The 17761-nt window shown below is 38.9% G+C and overlaps 1 protein-coding gene across 2 annotated transcripts in view; it reads left to right on the forward strand.

Moving 5' to 3' along the window:
- The window catches only part of LOC133522111 (inactive rhomboid protein 2), a 224983-nt gene that overhangs the window by 30315 nt on the left and 176907 nt on the right, over positions 1–17761 (forward strand). The gene's annotated exons all lie outside the window — the stretch shown is intronic.

Raw genomic sequence — 17761 nt, forward strand, 5'->3', positions numbered from 1 at the left:
AGCCTCCGTAGCCTATGTACGCCTGCAACTCCAGAAGAGTTACTTGCGCGTTTCCGACCCTAAACCCGCCCCCCCCTCATTGAGCACACGTTATGCTTACGTTTTTTTAAAAATCAATGAATGTTTCTGATCTTACACCGCGAAATAAATAATATATGACTGGTCGATCATATTTATAACTAAATGAAGTAAGCACACACACATTACTTTTATTATTTTTTTTCACGGTCTCCTGGCGGGTACGCTCCTTTAATACCGTCGTGCGTTGTATTCTAAATCGTATCACAAGCAATTATAATATAACATTATGTAGAAGGTCGACATTAATCTTTGTATAAAAGGATTTCAAAGGATTGAATTTTTTTTGTCAACAGTCTGGCCGAAAGCGTGTCTACGCAAACGTTTATTCCATAAATACTTAGACTTCAAAGATACTTCTGTATGTACCTACCTACTGACGCTTGTACGCAGCGTGGGGCTTTCGAGGTCATAAATAGTTACATTGGTTTATTGGTCGAATTCTGAATTAACAATTGGTTAAGGCATTGTAACGACCGACACACGAAAGTGTTAATTGTTATGAAACGGTGAAGCTGTTTGGTGCACACGAAATAAACTTTGTGTCATTAGGGATTTCACTCGCACTTATTAGTGCGCCTGAAACGCCCTGCGAGTCGTGTCAGTATTGTATCAAACCCAATACCAAAAGCATCATCAAAATTGCAACAAATTATTACATCTGAATCGGCTAGATCCGCCTTGAAACGGCCTTCTAGTAGTAAGTACATCAGTAGAGTACTCTACTTTGCTCGATGTGTGAACTGAATTACGTCTATAGGCATCCCAATCCTGAATTAAGACCAATCAACATCTGCGCTTGACAACAGAGACAGATGGATCCTTAGACAGGGACGGCGTTATCGATTTAGAGATTGTCAAACGGGATGCATGCGAAATTAAATTGGCTTGAGATTGAGAGAACCGCAAATCACTAACTTATTACTAGATGGATCACATCAAATAACTCGGTAAATATTATGTAGTTTATAAAGATCGTGTCATTCACGAAGATGCGTGCCTTGACTCGTAATGTTATCAAAGGTTAGATTTGACAAATCTACGCATCATCGTGAATGACACGAACTATACCTACATCCTAAAATACTTAATCAAATTAACGCCATATACTCGTACTCGTACCTACGAGTATGTTGCGAGCTGTTTAGTTGAATGTTGTTCCACTATCTTCTTATTCTCTATCGTTTCGCTCTTGGCACCCGTATCGGTAGTAGATTGCACTGCACTGATTGTATTGCACTGGACTGTGGGCAGCCTATTGAAAATCACGTAAAAGTCGGTCCAACGCGATGGTATTGCAGGGTCTGCCGGGCGATGATCTTTGGCGATAACCCATAGCGGATGCGTCCCGGAGCTCTTAATTCGTTTGAGTTAAATCGCTCGTCTCAGGTCGGGACGTCAGCAATCTCTTCCCGCCCTACCCGAATCCGGATGCAATGGATAACTTTACAAGCAATTGAACATCAATATGGCTGCTTTTTATGGCTCTGTGTATTTATTGGTAGGTTTGGGATAAAGGTTTGTAAGGTGCTTAGGGGTAGGTAGTTCTGAAAATCAGTCAATCCTCTATGAATTGTTTCATTTTGGTAACTTGTAAAAACATATACTATAAACATATAATATATTGTGGACGTGATTGCCTGAACTAACAATGTAATGAATGACTGATGATAGTGATAATCCAAAAAGAACAAAAATTACATGGGCAAATGTTATTAAAACAAATAAATACTGTTATGTATACATTTATGTGAATAAGGTTAGTCACTGAAGCAAAAGCATGTCAGAATGTATTAATGACACTGTCATGACTGAAAAAGGCTGCAAACGTAACAACATTCCTCAAAAGGAAGTGCCCACGTTATCCAAAATGAGTTACGACAATAATTATCATAAGTAATTAACGATGTTCACAATTGATATCAGTAAGTACCTAATTTGCTTCTTGGTTTTAAAGTATCAGCAAAACTCATCATTTTAAACATATGATTAATTCGGCCGCTGCAGAAAGCCAAAAAACTGTCGTATCGCTTCCCAGGAAATCATGAACACGTAGCAGTAAATGCAACCTAATTTAAAATCACTCAAGAGTGTCTGGGAAGCGGCGCCTATCTCCTCCGCGATCACGATAGGGCGCGTTTAGCGGCCCGGCTGCATCTTGGCTCGAGCCCAGACTTGGCTAGGACTTGGTCCGGACTTGGCAGCCAAAAGCAGCCATTCCCACTTACCAGATAGCTGCCTTTCGGGCGAAATGCTAAAAGCAATAAGCATGCGACTTTGTTAAATAGAAATGAAGATGTTTCAATGGAGCGCCGGGCTGAAATAATTGACAATGCATACATATATACATAGGTCACTAGATAAGTTTTTCAATAGACAAATATGAAACAAAGAAGTGGCCTATCACATATACTTTTTAAAACTATATTTCCATAGATAATGTTTAAATTTACTCATTAAAAAATAGATTTTAATTCTCTTTGTTTCATATTTTTCTATTGCATAACTTATCTAGCGACCTTTACCGATATTGTAAATGTTATATTTTTTGCACCTATTAATAGTACATTATGATACAAGTGTGCTAAGTTGGTCATTACATATGAGGCGATATTGTGCGCGCCAGCTGCAAGCGAGCGCGCAATAAGAAAGCCGATGTGTGTAATGACCATAGCACACGCGTCTCATACGACATTTTTCAACACACTTGCGAGGAAAATACAAAACTTATAAATTAGATTTATTTTGTCAAAACAGTAAAAGTACCTACAATTTTCAAAATGGTGGCTTATAGTTTTAACATCGAATAATTGCACCAAAGCGTGCTGGGCTTGTAGGAACTTATTCGCCAGTTCATTGAAGTAAGCTACCAACACGTTTTCCAAGAAAGACTGGGCGTTTTTGCTGATTTTCCATTGAACAAAAGTTTCATATGTCGCCAATTATATTTTTCACCCGATTTTGATGGTAAAAGGCTATCGTCCTCGGCTCTTGCCTCTATTAGTATTACTGGCAGCGTCAATTTTATGTGTTCTTAATTTTCAATGCTTGAAAATGTCATTTTCGTCAATATATAAACTAAAAACATGCAAAACTATTCCAATTTTATGATAAATACCGAAAAGGATGGCGCGTTATTTTTTTACGCACAATTCCAATGCGCGCGCAAGGCAAAGGCGCGAACGAAATCGACTAACTGCCAATGGCAGCAAATAAAAAAAATGTATAATTGCTAATATTTTGGTATTTCTATTCGACGGATGGAGATCAAATCGATAAAATGTTATGTTTATTCATTAATGAAATTTACGAGATAATTTAATCTATAAATTATGTTTGGTGTGATAAAACCTCTTTGAACTAACATTTGAAACACCTAATAGTTGGTTTAAAAAAATGTATTACTCGACCAAATTAAGAAGGCTCCGTTTCCGTGCATATTATTAGCAATCAGTTACCTTCTTAACTCAGTCGGATAATATAATGAAAAAGCACGAGTGTTATAATATACTGAATAAGCACTCGTGTTTAATATCTAGGATTATGAGCCAAAAATCGGTGGAATAAAAACGTCGTTTTGAGCAAGTGTGTTGAAAATATACTTAATTAATAATATAACTCGGTTATTTGTTCAGGTGTCCTTATACGTGCGTTTTTGCGAACAGAATGCATTTTGCTCAAAATGTTTTTGAACTATTTATCAATTCGCGTAATTTGTTTTTTGGTTTTTGTTTCGATAATAATTAGGGGTGGTTCGTAAACACGATCAATCTTTATTATTTTCCGATATAACTCATTGCGAAATAGGTCGGGAAACCTACAATTGCACATGTTTGTCTTTCTTTGATTCGCGTTGCGAAAATAACTTGGCTATCAACGATCTTTTGTTGTGTATTACTTGATATGTGAATCTGAAAGTTACTTATCATTATCACTCATTACTAACCAGCACCAAATAGAGGATATTACGCAAAACGCTGTGTCGATGGCGCCTCTAGCACATACATAATCAAAGTTTCGTTATCTGCAGCTCTTACACTCTTGTATATTCGAGCAATAAAGAGGTAGATAACGAAATTATGATTTTTGCATTTCTCGGTAGGCCTCTGTAAACAAACCAGCAAACCACTTTGATCGACCAATGTCATAGTGAAACCTTCTTACAAAACTGCTTAAGGGCCAACACAATACCCACGATACGACGTCGTATCGTAGGTATGTGTTGGTCCTAACGCATAGTATGTTTAAAGTTACTAATATCTGGGAAACCGAGCTTTGCTCGGAAAACATATTAAAACTCAGAAATGCGCGTTTTACCTAGCTAGATCGATTTTTTGGCCCCGAAAACCTCCATATAGAAAATTTCATCGAAATCGTTAGAGCCGTTTCCGAGATCTCCGAAATATATATATATATAAATATACAAGAATTGCTCGTGTAAAGGTATAAGATATATTTAGAATATGTGACAGTGCTGCTCTCTGAACATTGCAGTAATCATCATATCATATCATATCGTATCATTGCATTTACTCTGCAGCGGTTAGGTTGCAAAATAAAACTAATAAGAGTAGGTACCTCCCGAGATCTGCCTTGCATCTTTGATGAGCTTCGTAAACCCTTCTCAAGTTGAATTTTAATTTTCTAGTTAAATCCGCAAGGGAATTAAGGAGGACAATTAAAATTAAATGAGATTAGAACTGATTTTGTTAATCCTTTTTGTACTGTTAGATACATAAATGCAGCGTCCAGTTTATGATTATGACTTCAGTGATAATGTTCATCTTAAAGTAACTTTTGGAATCAAGAACTACGTATGTTATAATCAAATTATTTATGCTGAGAAAATATTTGTTTATTTTGGGCAAAACCTCCAGCTAATAAAAGATCCTATTAGCTAATTACAATCGTTAGACGATTCCTGATTTAGATACAATCGGTCATAATCCTTATCGATTATTGGATTTTCTCGTTATTTATTACTTGAAATTTCCTTTGTTGAAGCTTCCCTGAACGCTCTGCTCTTGCTCTGTGACTTCTGTGAGCTGTAGACCTCGCAAAACCTCATGCCTAAGTCCCCAAAAACTGAATCTAACCTACCTACACCTACCTACCTACTCACAAATTCTCACTAGAATCCGTCGAGTTATGCTAACTGTAGAGAAGAACATCTGGTGATACGAATGATTTTTGTCCAAGCTGAAACGCAGATCTTTGCTTCGATTCGGTCAAATATTACAAATCTATAAGAATAAAAATGAAATAGTCAACCGCACTGTTAAGTCAAAATTGTCTTTTACGAGTACAGTAACATTTATTTTACATCCATATCGGAAGGTAAAGCAAACATAGTGCTCTAACGCCAACTACAATTTTGTATTTTTGATTCTGTTATTAATGGGAAGCGCTATTATCTTACTATACTATTTTAATATATCTAACAGAATCATTGCATATTTCGCACCAGGCTACGCCCATTTATACAACACGATGCCCAAAAGTTTGAGTTCGTTGATAATTAATCACGAAGACATAAAGTTTTCCCCCCAAAAGGTCTTGTTTCCAAACCGACGAACTAAGGACAGCCAAATTGAGTTTTGATAAGGTAAACGAGGGCTGATTTTACTGCGTAACCGGTGGCGATGGCACGTTGCGAAACACGTGTTTTATAGATTCTAATGGCTAAAATTACAATAAGGGTTCTTGGATACTTATAGTATGACCACGTTTATCGACGCCAAATCAACTTAAGTAGATGTCGCTTAATTCAATACATGATATCAGGCTATCGGAATACATCAGCATCGGGTCTCGACGTCCAAGCTCAAACTACATAAACGATTTCAATGTCAAAGTGACGAATATTTTCCAAAAACTGAAACGACAGAAAAAATTTATAAAAAACAAGAAGCAAATTGCGGGCTTCTTTCTCTGTTCCCTAATTACATCCCTTCATTGGAGTAAAAGAGAAAGATCCCCGCAATTCGCTTTTTGCGGTAATGCATAATGGACTCAATGGCTCTGACAGAAACAAAAGGCTAGAATAAGTAAACTTAATTCGATAAATTCGATACGTATAAGTTACCTACATCAGCGCACAAGTTCAATCACGTACCAACGATCGAGTACGAACTAAACGGTTTCTTGGGAGTTCTCCAATCTCTGAGCAGCGAAGGTGAATTACCTCGGACGATCGCACTCTTTGTCTTCGCGTAACTTGCAGAAGTTCCACCTCTCTCAAGTTACGCTTAGCACGGGCGACAGAATACTAAATAAACTGAACAGCGATTAGCCAACAAGCTGTTGGAGCGATAAATTAAACTGGCAACTGCACGTACTCCTAACTATAAAGTTGTGAGAAAATTAGTTTTTTTTAGAATTTACTTGACTGATTTCTCATTTCTGAGATTCTTATCGTAGGAAGTTCGAATTAAGTGTAAGATGCAAGTATTATTTAATTTAGTGATTAGTTCTACATGTTATGTGTTGTAACTATTAGCTTAAGTGTTTCTGATACGGAATTCCAGTTAGCACTACTATGCATTTCTGATATGATCGATTCCACGATGAGTTTCTCCAGAATTAGAAATGAGTATGCAGAGAGTAAGTCGTTATTAGTTTGCACTTTGAACTCTTCAAGATTTTAGAGCGTAGGTACTGGTTTACACTTTAAATGAGACGTCAATTTATTAGTTGACTCCAGGACGCCGTGAAACTAGAATTAGTTTTTAGTAGACGATTCTGACCTAGATATTGACTTATCTAAATGAAGCAATCCTGCGTCAACAGGATGGCGACACTATTTATTTATTGAATATAAAGTAGGTTGTCAATGCGAGTTGCACAGATCTGTTTGTGAAAATGTAAAAGGTGCGTTCGCGTGATGGATTGTATTGTTGCGTATTTGCATCGGTTCAAACAAGGGCTCATGTAACATTGTTGCATTTAACAAACGGCATGCAATCCCTGCAATAAATCGCCTGTTTATAGTACCTGTTTAGAGAAACTCAACGTACTGACGTATCAGAAGTTCAAATCAGTGGCAGAGAGAAGAACGGAATGGCGGTTACTCAACTGACAAGAATCAGGCTCTTATATCTTAAGAATTATGATGATAGTAAGTCCTATATCGTATATATGTTTTGATGTGTCCCTCTTACATCAGTTTAAACGTTATTTATGTTTCGTAGCTACATTTGTTCAACGGAACATTTTATAAGACGCTTGTCGTTATTTACTAGGTGACAATAAGAAATTTGGGGGTGCCGTGCGGTGCAATTTCGCGATGTAAAGTGGTCTGATTAGGCGCGCGAGCAGCATCAATCACCCGGCCGGTAACCGCGTTACGTCGCCACTAATTGTGATCCCGCTAAGGAACGGGTGCCGATCGATCCCACCCTCAGCCCGGCACTATCGCCCTCGCGACTCGCTTTTCTTTCCACTTTGCGAGCTTTACATCGAAGTGCGAACTCCGTCGCAGATGTCTGTAGCCGGTATAAATGCGGCGATAGTAATGCTCGGGGCGGTGGCGACGCGCGTGGTAGGCGGGAAGTAGGTCGGCCGGCGACCCCCTCTTGGCTGTTATTGTCAATCGCCTACCGAGAACAGGCAACTAGTACTAGTGTAACTGTGATCTAGAGATCCGTAACAACAATGGGTCATCGTAGATCAGTATAGGTACAAGTTTCCTTGACGCGCTCTCGGTTTGCCATGGATATAAAAACTCTTGTCCTCGCTTTCACTGCGTCCGGTGCTCGGGATAAAGCCTAATTTTATTGCTTCGAGTTCGATCGTGTCTTTTCCTGACGGTTGTTCGTTTGTAAAAAATAACTCAATTTTATAGCTTACCGACCTTAAATAAATTTTATTTTAATGACTCTGATTTACCAAATTTCAGGGTGTTAGATCTAGGAATTTTGTTTCCGTTTAACAAGTGACCGAACATTATGATCATATTTAATCTGTGTGTACAGTCAACGTCAAATACTTTGTAGCAGTCAAAGTGGCCAAATAGTTCGATACACCATACTAAATATATGGTGTACCGAACTATTTGGCTACTTTGACTGCTACAAAGTATTTAACGCTGACTATACCTGAAAACTTAATCATTGTTCATATTAAATATCGTTGAGTTTAGCATACGAGTAAGCGCAAAAAACTGTAAAATTTTCCGTTATTGTAATTATTGAGATAGACGAAACAAACATTGTGCTTTCTGTATAATATGTAATAAGTTAGCAACCTCTACGTCGTTTTCTACAGAACTGGTATATAGAGGTATATGTACAAAATGATCAAACGGCAACTCGTAAATACGACACTTGACTTCAACTCGCAAGAGTTTCCCTGTTACTTTTTTATATGTCGTTCGTTACATACGTTGCTTTTCCAATAAACTGTTTGTATGCAACCTGCTACTTTTATAATGATTCACGCCTCAGGGATTGTCATTCGTTATGAGCATAGTTATTCTGACGTTAGTTCATAATGAATATTGTCGCGTCGTTAAAAAGTATTTCCTTGCATTTCCGCTATTAAAATGTATATGCGGGGCTCCGGCTGTTTCGATGGTCCATATAACATAGTAACGACTTCCTTTTAAGTGCCTTCCTGGAGTGTATAACAAAACTTTGTTTTGACGTTTATGCATGAAATATGCCTAGCAATGGTTTAAAGCTGACCTCGGGAAACTTTCGGTTTGCTGGATGCCATGCGAGCTTTGTTGACTGTTTTCAAAGTAATTGCAGGCTATGAAAAGCTGAACTCCACTAGTTTAGGTACTAACAAAGGCAACAAAATGTCAGATTATCTCGTTTAAATGCCACATGCAGACTTGTATGCTATGTCGCGGTCACAACTCTAAGATTTGCATTCGCTTTGTCTCTCTGCTAGCTCCTAGCTTCTACATAGCGAGTGGGTTATAAGACTATCTCAGCATGTCTACGCATACCGACGAACGTAGATTAGGCACTGTCTCGACCATTCATCTTTGACCCCGTTCAGAATAACTTTTTAAAGTTAAGCTTCTTTGGCAGCGATTCAATAAATGATAAGCAGATAGTGAAATTTTAAAGATGTGTATCGTTAAATCGCATTGAATAATAGGTACATAAAAATAAAACAAATTAATTTAATTAAAGTAGTGAAATAAAACTAGCTCACGTACCAGGAACTATTGGTCTAATTTATCATTGTAGCTTGTTTCAGAATAAAAGCCATCGTCATTTCATTATCGTGCATATAAGTAGCGATCGTAACATATAGACGTATGTTAATATAGTTAAACAGCCATAGGAGATCACTCAAAAGTTCAGTAGGGCGGTCTCATTTTCAAATTCCCTTGCGTTGATGTTGTTGCCGCACTGATGTTGTGATTAGAATAGGTATTCAATCTGTCATTCATATCGCGCGTGTCTACGTTGCCGTAATAACGCTGCTGCGGTCGCAATCCGAATGCTACCTTAAAGGTCACGCTAGAACGCTGCGGGTGCGGGCCGAGGGTCCGACATTGGATTTTATAGAAACCATCACGTGTCCAGCGATAACTCGTCACAAATAATGATGTCGATCGATAACGGCCCGACTCGGTTATTCGAACTTCGGTGTAACTTAAAGGTTACAGACAGATGATGACGTTGTCGCTTTAATATCTGCAATACCCTGATACACAAGACCTCGAGTCATAAGTTTGTACCAACATTATAACGAAAAAATCGTCCAAGAGCATATCGGGCCATGCTCAGAGTAGGGTTCCGTAGTTACTCTTCCGTCACAATAAGCTAAACTGGAGCTTAAAGTATAGTAGATTATTAACCAAGGGATTAACTGTGGATAGTACGTCTTTTTACTATGAAGGGAAAACTTTTTGCGATAACTCAAAAACAGCTAAACTTCGCTATAGTTTTTTATTTAATGTCTTACCCTAAAAAAAATTTTTTTTGGATTTTATTCTACGACTTTGTCGGCTTTATTGATTTATATATCCATGCCAAATTTCAGCTTTCTAGCACTAACGATCACGGAGCAAAGCCTCGGACAGACAGATAGACGGACATGGCGAAACTATAAGGGTTCCTAGTTGACTACGGAACCCTAAAAAAGGAAAGCTAGATTATGAGTTATGACATAATCGTGTAAAACTACCCCCCGTAACTACTACTAGATTCAAGTTATTATATTCATCCGTAAAACAACATTCATTCATCACCAACGAGAAAAAAATAAGTAAGCTTAGAGTGCTCATATACATCTATAGGTATTTTTAAGCGAGTTTTGGGAAAACATATTTATAATTAGATTTGAGCATAATAAGTATTAACTTGAAAGCGAGTTATAAAGTTATAGGTATTATTACCTTTTTTTTTGACGCAGGGGTAAATGCATTTACGCATCTCACCCCCGGGCTGGGGAAGTCCATTGGGTGGTGTTATGCGGGACTCGCTCCTCCCGTAACTCCCTCTGTTAGCCAGAGGAAGGGGAGGAGAATACCCACTAACATCCCCTGCGGCGTCACCCTGTGTCATGGGTTCGCTTGCGGCATTCTATCCGTGAAGCCCCCCGGCAGCCCGACCGACCTGTGTCGGACACCCGCGCCAATGAGGAAGAGAACCAGGACGCTTGGCTCTCCTCCCGGAAGTGCAGAGCCGTTCCGTGTGGGCCCCCAACCCACTGGCTCTACGAGGAGGAGGAACTAGCTGTTGGCTAGGGCATATTGCCTACATCTCCTCCCTCTCCGCCTACGCCGGAGCGGTGGCGCATCTGCACTACCTTCACGCAACCGCTCCGCTACTTTTTTTTGGGAAATCACGGTTTCGCAAAAGGCCTCAACTTTCTTCCATGCCCTCTTGCTGCGCAACATGGCCGACATGACGTTGTGCAGCGAGAGGTCCCCCACTCGTGATTTCCGCGGCCACTACCATGTTTTGGCGTTCCACAGCCCATCGCCTGCACGATTCAAGTGTGTGCTGGGCCGTGTCGTCCTCGTAGCCACATTCGTGGCAGATTGTTGTTGGCTCCCTCTTAATTTCATGCAGGTAATGACCGAAGCAACCGTGTCCTACGTCAACCTGTAGCTGGGCACCCCGTGTTCTCTGTCAAGCCACTGGTCGAATGACGGGAGGAGAGCCCCTATACTGCGGACTCCATAAGAGGAGTCCTCCAGGTTATTCTTCCAGCGGTCCCTCAGTCTCTCGACAGCCTGCCGTTGCTCTCTCATCGGTATTATTACCTACGTTTTATCATACCTCCCATACAACTTATCATAAAATTTATGAAGTAAACAAACTAATGTATAGAATGAGCACTCTACAAACTCACGATATTTTTAATTCGGTCTAACTTGATAGGCTTTATTTTAGCATCCTGTGTAGAATTTATCACCTGAATAAATCAAAAGTTATCGATCGTTTCCATTTTTCATTACACTAAAGATAACATTTTCAAGTAGGTTCCCATTATGTTCTTGCTCACGTAAAACTGATGCATTCCAGATTTCAAGCGTATATCCTTATATATTCTACAGGTGTGTCGCAAAACTTTAGGAGGCTAATATAATTCATTTCTCTTGCTTTACTGAATGTACCTGGAGCGAAAAGACGTCCCACTTTAGCTGAGCCAAACTTAATTTATTCACACATTCTCGGCACTCGAAAACATTTTGAACGTGAATTAGGAATACCTGTATCTTTATCTATTCATCAATTTCTAGGAAAGTTTGTCTGATCTTGCTTTTAGGTTGAATTTTAGAAATGATACCTTTGCTAAAGTCGTATGGCTTTAATTTCTTAGATTTTGTAATCAAACTTGAGTTAATAGTAAAGATGATGAGACATGAAGTTTATAACAGAATCTAGTTATATAGATATAAAATTTGCAATTGATCCCAGTAAATGACACAAAAACGTGACGCTGCAGGTTAGCATTCATTATCACCGGCCTCTACTGAATCAGTGCAATTGAATTCAAAATTGCTTTCAATAATAGTAATCAAATAAACCTTCATTACCTCCGTATCAGCAACGTTTTAACGCACATTCGACTGATGGAAAAGGTAGGGTGATGCTTTTAGAGAGGGCCAATTTAAATGTACTATACAATTACCCCCCCATAAACATAAGCTTTTTATTGTTTAATCGTAAATATTACAATAAATATGTGTTAATATCAAATAATAATATCGCTGATCGGAATGGCCAGGGAGTATTATATGCTGGCTCTATGCTTCATCCATTATGTCAAAGCATTTGATTGCATCAGCTGTATTATGAAAATATTCGGAGTTATGGGAGATATATTATGGACATACCGAACCTACTATTTTTTCTTATACAAAACTTGTATTTTGACGGCACTTCGAGAGTAAGAATTTATTTATTTATTTAATCTTTATTGCACAAAAGAAAACCTTATAGTACAAAAGGCGGACTTAATGCCATGAGGCATTCTCTACCAGTCAACCTAACACCGACATTTCTTTATGACACCGAATCAGGTCACTTTCAGACCAGTCAGACAGGGGTGTATTCCCTCGCCACAATTGTTCAATCTCTTAGGCAAACATCATGAAAATAGTCTTGGGGGATTGGAATGGGGGCATACGTATAGGCGGGCTCCTTATTAATAATCTACGCTTTGCAGATGGTACTATACCTATAGACACCATCGAATCAGAAATTTCTGTGCTTCTGCAAAGGGTACAAGAAGTGAGCGCGGAATAAGGTCTCCATATGAATAGGTATAATAATGTTTGTGCAAAGGACAGGCACGTTGTACCAAACTGAAGAACTATCAGATTTGGATACCGTAGACGATTTCATTTACCTCGGATTGCTGATTATCGCTGATGGCGATTGTGAGCGGAAGGTGATCAGAAGAGCTCAGATCGCAAAAGTAGATTAGAGTAGATCTGGCGGTACAGAGGAATCAGTAAAGCAACCAAAACCAAGCTATAGGTGCGCCTTAGCCTTGGCATGGTGGATAGAGGACATCCACCGACACGTCCTTGTGTGGTCGCATTTTTAAGCTATGTTCACTTGAGTAGTGTAACTTACGAGTGCTAATTAAATATGGGGAGGTAGAACGTTTAACGCCACGCCGCTGATTAATTTGCGTTTCCCTCGGCTTGACACATTCCTACGTCACATTACTCTAACGTTTCCTCAGTGTGGGATTTCAGACCGAAAAAGAATCCTATGACATTAAGTTAATTACTTTTATAAAGGTGTGAAATAGGGACGCCTCCCGTGCCGCACGCGTTAAGCGAGCGTTAATAATCGGCCTCATGTGGAGGGTTGTTGACATGGTACAAACGAAACTGGTTAAACGAAGGTTAGTAAACTTTCTGGAGAGAAAATTATGCTGACAAAAATATCTACTATGCATACATAGTACATATTTTCGTTAGATAGGTATATTTTGATAAAAGGTGCTTAGTCGGGATTAACGAAGTTATTCATTTCATTGCATAAAGAAATAATATTAGTATAGATTTTGTATATCACTTACAAGCAAAGACCTTGCTATTACTATGAGCGGTCAGGTCTTTGTACTCATTGCATTTTATGTCAAAAGTAATATCAATTTGCATCGGGTGGTGGTCTGCAATAGGGGAGAATCGGATCAATCTTGAGTCTCAAAGGACATGGACTCTTGAGATGAACCTCAGCATTATTGAAGATATCTTATAACGAGATTGCTCTTCGCTCTGCCACTTGATGCAAATTTTGGAGTTTGTGCATTTAGACTAAGCTGGTAAATGTCAATGAATCGGAATGGGGTTTATTGAAAATTCAGAATTTTAAAAATACTCCGACTGTATAAGTAATTTAAAGTCAGGGCTAAGCAAGGTCATAAAACGTCCACAACGATACAACAAACAAGTCGAGCTTGACAAGTTTAGAGCGAAATCTACTTGCTCCAGCTAGCCTTTCATTACAGCAAACTTATACGAAACTAGCGCGACAATAAAATAAATACGACGTGGTTGTCAGCACAATTTACGATTTTACGAGCGTTGACCAACGATGTGTTAAAATGACGACCATTTTAACATGGGAGCCTTATCCTATTACACGTTGTGTGTCCTTCGTCACAATAGGGAAAGAATATCATACTAAGTGATTTTTATGAAACTGTACCCAAATGCTCCATTTACATTGTTAACGTGTCATTTGGCCGCTTCAAAGAAACTTGCTTCTCGTCTAGCTTTGGAGTCGGGAAAAATTTGTAGACAACCAATGAACATTGTGTACATAAAAGAGCTGATGTAATAAGTAAGAGATCCGGAATCAAATATCTACCCCAATGACGCTGTCGCATCCATACCTGACATCCGTCATCCGATAACATTTTTGGTGTCCAGATTCCAGATATTCATCCATACACTGTTTTCATTTAGATTCGGTCATATTGTCGCATAAAAACAAATTGTACCTACTATTCGATTTTATATCGTATGGAGTAAGGTCAAGTGGGTTAAGATGAAGACTGGGGCAAGAAGAACCATTGTATATGATACCGTTCCTTTTACCCCACGTTGATATCAGTCACCATCGTATAGGTGCCTCTAATAGCGATAAGATATCTATCGGATAATGTAAAAGGGCTGCAAGGTTGATGACAGGATTTAACGTTGACCAGCCCTTAACTTCCGGGGTGTATAAAAACACGATCGTAATCTGTAAGTTAAAAACTTGAGATAAGATAAATTAGTAAGTATTAGTTCCAAGTTAAGACGAACGACCGTCCGCTGGAGGATCCATTGATAAGTTCAGACTGAGATTAACTGTACTTTGCGTCTGCAAAACTTTGTCCTGGTTTCTGTGTTCAAATTTTGGTACGAAATTAAATTGCATAACGTTCGTTACTAAGATATTAATTAACAGGGTCATGGTTGACAAAAAGTATATAGGTTCGACATTATGGTTGTCATTTTACTGTCCAAGGTACCTACATTATTTTTTTTTATTACATCACATCACATCAAAATCAGAACTCAAAAGCCATAAAATACGTTGACTGAATCATTTAAGTAGTTTATTTTTTAAACAATCCTAATAGAGGCAAGTGTGCAAGTGCCCTAACAATAAGTGGTATGGGCAAACTGGAAATAGGACGGCCTGTTTTTTGTGCATTTTCCAACTAACAGAACGCCCGGCCGTTACAGTCATTATGTATGTTTTTGCTGAAACGAAATGGTTTTGCAACTAGACGCCGTTATTATTAGAATAGTTAGCCGAACATTTATATATAAAATACTAAAAACAGGGCTTACAGTTAGACTAGCCAAAAATATATGACATTGATGGATACGCGTTTATAAAACAAACCCTAGGATAACCAATTAAACAAGGCTTACCACGCCTGAAACCTATATGTATAATCCTCTTGGAAGGAACGCTATTAAACCAAGTTTAGCTTTAAAATCTCTCGGCTCGGTCATTTCCATTGATGCCGATGTAACCCACAGAATAAACACTGGTTGGATGAAATGGAAAGACCTAAATGGAATTTATGTGACAAAGAGTGCCGGTAACCGAAAAAGCCGGGCGTATTGTTTAAGGAAAAGTATATAAAGCGGCAGTCATTCCAGCCTTGAAGATACATTTCACGCCGCCGAGATGAATACTTATGCTATGCTGGGCCGGTGGTGTCACCTTAGATCACATCCCTAATACCTACATCTGCGGCAGTTTCAGAGTTAGACCTCTGCCTGAAAAATAAACGAAGGGCCACCCCGATGGTACGGGCACGTCATGCGCCGTGAACCCGAATACACACGCAAGTGCTACATATGTTATATATGTTCCGCACACTAACGCAACGAGGAAGACCCCGACTGACATGGCGGGCTAAAGTGAAGAGGGATATGCAAGGAGTCCAAATTCCAGCTGAACCGGGGACTCAGGACCGAGAATCCGGGCGAAATATAACTAGGACAGCCGACCCCAAATAATGGGAAAACCAGGATTATGTATAATATGTAGGTTGCTTTTTACCCTTTTAACCCAAGGGGTTGTAACGTATTCTGCGTTTATCGACTTCTATGTACCTATTTATACGCGTAACACGCTCTTCTGCTTCTCTTAGCGCTGTTTTTATGAAAAATGTCCTCACATTGAAAGCCCGCTGGAAGCAAAGACGAGCTTTGTTTGCAAGAACGAGATTAATAAAAAAAATCTGCTATCAAATATATATGTATTACTAACAAGTAAACTATTGTATTTTTTATATACTACGTCGGTGGCAAACAAGCACACCGCTCGCCCGATAGTAAGCAGTCTCCGTAGCCTATGTACGCCTGCAACTCTAGAGGAGTTACATGCGCGTTGCCGACCCTAACACTTCGCACCCTCGTTGAGCTCTGGCAACTATACTCACCGGCAGGAACACAACACTGTATTTCCACTATTTGTATGTAGCTTTCTGTAGCAACTTTACACACATGTTCCAAACTGTCTAATATATATTTTACAAGATTCGATGTTATAATAGATTAAAAGCATGATGAAGGAATCCCAATAACGTGATCACAAAGTAACTTTTGGTTTTGAATAAAAGTCGAAATGAAAAGTTATTTCTTATAGAACAATGGACAACATATACTTACTGGAGTAGCCAAACGTATGTCGATGGAAGTTACAGATATTGCGCAAGAAACAACAAAGCGTAGGGTATTAGCTTGTTTTTCTCTGTCCGGAGAGTTTCTCCTGTGGAAAATAGGAGCGCGTCATGACAAAGGGAAAGCGGATAGAGCCGCCTAAGCGTATTAGAACATCAATCGCTGATTAGAACTATTAGACTCATACCTGGTTTATAACTTACTAAAATTTTTATTTTATGGTAATAATTGATATTAATAGTTAAACGCATTAAAAATTCTCTACTAAAGGTACGGCTATACAGTAAAGGGGTAGAGGGGCATACATTTTATCTAAAATTTGCGCTCCAGGGGGAGCAGCTGCCCCCTCTGCTCCCCCTTGCCTACGTTCGTGTATACAGTAATAGTATACTAGAGTGGGTGTAGTGAAAAATATAAAGGTAGTGATTTAACATGGGCATAGAGTAAAAACAATAAATCTTAAATATCTAGCCTGGCATGTGCATCCTAGATGATGGATTGGCAAAATGTACCATAGCAAAATATATATCTAGGTTTATAAAATCCTTGAATGATATCTTATAACTGTGCGACTTACCCGGAGTTTAACCAGAAAATACTACAGTGTGTTAGATTACATGACGTTACAGAAATGGACCACTTGAGTTCGCCGTTATGCCATTTAGTCTAGAACAGACGCGCCCGCTCCTGCCTGAGGCTGTGCCCGCGGCTCTCGGTGCATCGACCTCCACAATGGCGGGGGGAGCGTTACTCTCGTTGAATACGAAAGCATGCTCACGGACTGCCTTCTCGCAAAAATGAAAACAACAAGTGCATTTTCTATTTATTTTGTAAACGGCGGTGTTTTCAAAAAATATTTTAAGTTTCGCTTAAAATCGTATATTGTATAAGGACAGGGAGATTTTCCTAGTTTTGAGCGTTTTTTGTATTTGTGATCGGAATAATGCAATAGTAACACGTTTCTTATCATAAAGTTTTTCGTTACCGTCGAAGAAATGCAGAACAGTAACAATAACCTGACGTTATAAATATTGCCTAACATTTGATGTACGAGTAGGTCAA

The sequence above is a fragment of the Cydia pomonella genome, chromosome 10, assembly GCF_033807575.1.
Source record: "Cydia pomonella isolate Wapato2018A chromosome 10, ilCydPomo1, whole genome shotgun sequence".
Classification (NCBI taxonomy): domain Eukaryota; kingdom Metazoa; phylum Arthropoda; class Insecta; order Lepidoptera; family Tortricidae; genus Cydia; species Cydia pomonella.